Source organism: Dermacentor silvarum, chromosome 10 (assembly GCF_013339745.2).
Source record: "Dermacentor silvarum isolate Dsil-2018 chromosome 10, BIME_Dsil_1.4, whole genome shotgun sequence".
Lineage (NCBI taxonomy): Eukaryota > Metazoa > Arthropoda > Arachnida > Ixodida > Ixodidae > Dermacentor > Dermacentor silvarum.
The window spans coordinates 153,846,224-153,849,979 of record NC_051163.1 but is presented as its reverse complement, the minus strand read 5'-3'; positions in this window follow the sequence as shown (position 1 = coordinate 153,849,979).

Here is a 3,756-nt window from a genome sequence, read left to right as displayed (position 1 = left end):
TCAAGGGATATAAAGGGTGGGCCTCCTGGCCAGTTGCTATATCGCTAATTAGCGAATATAGCGCGATACACGCGGGACTGAAATAATGGAACGGGGCACACTTTTCGTACTTCTCGAAAAATTCATTTTTGATTACAATAACAGCAATCACATTAATTAAATTAATGGGAACGTCATAGCATCGCGATGTTATCATGACTGGCCTCTCTTAAGAACTGCAATGTTCTTTGGGCCTCAGTGCCACCTCTGTGCCCACAGAGGACGACATAGGCTGCTTTCGAAGGGTTTCGTCCTTGGCGCCAGTCATACTTCCTCCAGTCTCCGTCGGGTGGCGGCACTTGTCCGTTCTGTTTCGCTTTCGAAGTTCCGCGCCTAGTCTACGCTTCCGCGCCCACTGCGCTCACTCGAAATGCCGGTTTTGTAGAGTGCAGCTCGAGCTCTCTTGTACAGAACTTGTCATGCTTCGTTACGAAGTTCGGGTGCGTTTTATCGCGCAGTTTCTTCTGCTCGCGTCTACAGGTGGCTTCACCCGTGCTTCAGGTACGACGTCTTTCTCCGATATTTTTGCGATGCAGACGTACTTGTGCATGTATGTTTTGGAAATGGAAGCGATGTTGTTTATCCAGGTCACAAGAGTTATGTCTGTCATTAAAAGGATTTAATTATGCGTATACGGGTAAGCAGGAAAGATTAGGCACGTGCGAAAAACAAGCCGTATATAGGTTAAGTTTAGTCCTATTTAATGCTACGGAGAAAACAAGAGTATAATACCATTGTAGCTTACCAGCGTTGATGGCTGATTAATCAAAACATTGCGCTGATTCGAATAAATTGTTTACTTCCATGACTTCAAAACCGTACGCATTCGCAGGCCCCACTTGCCATGTTTACGGGGCTAAGTCCTCCGTCAAGCCGATTGTGACTTTCTGACCGTGTTCCCTGACAGTTCGTGCCGAAAATAATATATGATTTCATTTTATTCGACTTTTTGCTCCAGCTAAGTAGCCGAGGATTGAAGTAACCCCGGGCGCTTGTCCTTCCAGACGCTCCAAAGATACAGGAATTCAAATTTCCCGCTAACCTCTCGCCCGGCGATACGGTCGTCGTCAGCTGCGTAATAAGAAAGGGCAGCGCGGGCCCGTTCGAACTGTGGTGGCGGAAGGACGACCGTCCCTTGGAGCTCACGTCCAGCCTGACAGTGACGTCACCCAAGGGAGGCCCCGTCTCGACGATCACCATCGTCGACGTTTCGGCCCGGGAGAGCGGCAACTACACGTGCGTGGCCCGGAATGCGGCTGGGAGCGATCGGTACACGGCGCACCTCGCAGTCACAGGTACGCCTGCGGAGACTGCGTCCTTACCACAGCTGCGAACGCTCTGCATTCTGGAAAACATGGAATCGAAAACAGACACAGAACTTTGTACAGAACTGTACAGAGGCTGTTTTGAAAACACGTTGGCGTGCATAGCGACAGTATGTAGCAGAAAGCTGAGCGCGTGTAATGAACTTGGCTCTGCTGGCAGCGTGGCACATTATTCACTGGTAACCGCGGTCGGTGGTTATATTTGAAACGGTGCTGGACGCGCTCAGACGTTGTTACGCACAACAGTGAGATGTTCTCCTTCGAATCTATGGCTATAATGTCGTGGTCAAGGCAACCTTTCGCGAAAGGTAGGACTTTCTTATATGGGCATGTGTGGCAACGCGATCATATTTGTTGGATTTCTCCTAACGTGAATTTTAAGACCACGCATCTTGAGAAGTACACCAGAGCGGCCTACTTACAGTTTCGTGCAATTCCTAGCTTCCGTTGACTGATTCGGTTGAACGTCCTACCGCAGGGTCTATATGATAGACGTCGTAGTGGTGGCTTGCGGTAATAATTTTCACTATCCACCATGAGGGACCCCGTGCACCAAAAGCGCGATCGATACACGAACGGGTTTTTGCATATCGCGTTTTTATGAATGCGGCCGCCAGGGTAAGGAAATCGAACGCGCGACTTTCTGCTCACCGGCATACCAGCCATATCTGCTAGCCACCACGGCAGCTTCTATATGTGTTGCCGAAATACACGCTCCAGCGACGATTGTCTCTAACAGAAACAGATCTCGAAGCCTATGCGTTTGCGGGCTGCATGCGCTGGAAGTGACAGTTGACCCGGCAACACGTTTGACCGCCATGGTTTGGAGACGATCTACTTTGGGTTCTTTGAGGCAAGCAAGGCTCGTCTAAAGCTCTCCGTTGTTGCGGTGCGAAAGCCAAGGAAACAGCGAACTTACATAGGTGAGAAATCATCCCGGTAACTAGCGCATGACGCTAAACATTTTGACTGAATTGCCTGTCTGGTGGGGTTAATTATCACTTTCTGCAACCAAAAAACAAGTGTATTTTCCTGACGTTTCAGAAAGAACTCGGTTCCTTCTTCAGTGGAGAGTGACGACGGAGATGTCGAGGCACAACTCTTAAGCTTTCATGGTCGAGGTGGGGGAGGGGGCAGGGGGTGTTGAATTCTTCACGGCTACTTAAGGGTGATCGGCTTGGCCCGGTCCGAGATTGTTCTGTGCTTAAACCATGAATATAACTTGACGGGAGGTTTCCTTTGAAACGGTTTAAGCTGTCGTTTTCGCTGGTTGGTCTCGGTTGTTAGAATTTAAGTTTCTTCGAACGCATTTTATGGTCCGTGTCTTCTGAGTGTTCGGCTAGAGGGGGTTCCCTGTCTGAAGAACGTCCTGACATCGTTCGTGTGTTGCCGAGTTGGGGGAGGGGGGTTTTGGTGGGGAGAGGGAAGAGGGGGTGTTGGATTCTTCTTGGTTATGTGTGTCCCCGCAATACTTGAAGAAAATTTCCGTAGGTCATGCACTGATATTACTGTCCACACAAAGCTATTCAATAGAGCTAGTCCCAATGCGATAAACGAGAAGGGAGCGAGATGTCGCCATGGCACGATGTCTCATACCGGGGATTTCACGAAACGCGTTCGGAATTAATTCCATAACTATGAGGAAGGTGAGATATTTAAATATTATATTTAAATAAGAATTAGACAAGGAGTTATGCAAATTAAACTAATGAACTTTTGGACCAAAAGAATCATGCGATTTATTCCAGTAGAAGACTTGACGCGCGCCATCCGAGGAGCTCATAACCGTTTCCAGACACGCAAGTAGGTGGATGCAACACACTGATGTTGATGTTACACTTTTTACAGTGTGATGAATTCCGGGCCGATTTCACACACAAAAGCGAAATTCAACTGCCGAAGACCCCTATAAGCGACGTGACTGTTTACGTTTCACCGTCTGGCGAGCATAGAGCAAGCCAGATAACGGCTTATCAATTTACTCAGCTTCAATTCTGTCTTTCTCTTTGTTAGCTTCATGGTGGACGCCAGATTTTGTCTTCATAACACCACGCCAACTCAGACGGCTTCCTATCATCACCTGTACATAGACAAAATATGCATCCGACGATGCTGATTGGGCTTCAAGTGACTTTAGATTTCCGCGGGCGTTTTTGTGTTTCTGAGAATCGGCACCAGAAGACGCTAGTTGTCCGTCGTCCTGCGCTACAGCCGATGCTTTCTGCCTCTTGGCGTACCCTGGCCCAATTCTCTCTCATTCAGTCGGCAGTCGGGACTGGTGTTCAGCTCTGCGCGCTGCGGAGAACACAGTACGCGTTGCAGTTTTGGAAAAAAAGTCCACGAACATGTCTCACGAATCAGTGACTAAAATAATGACAGTCTGTGTTTTCAT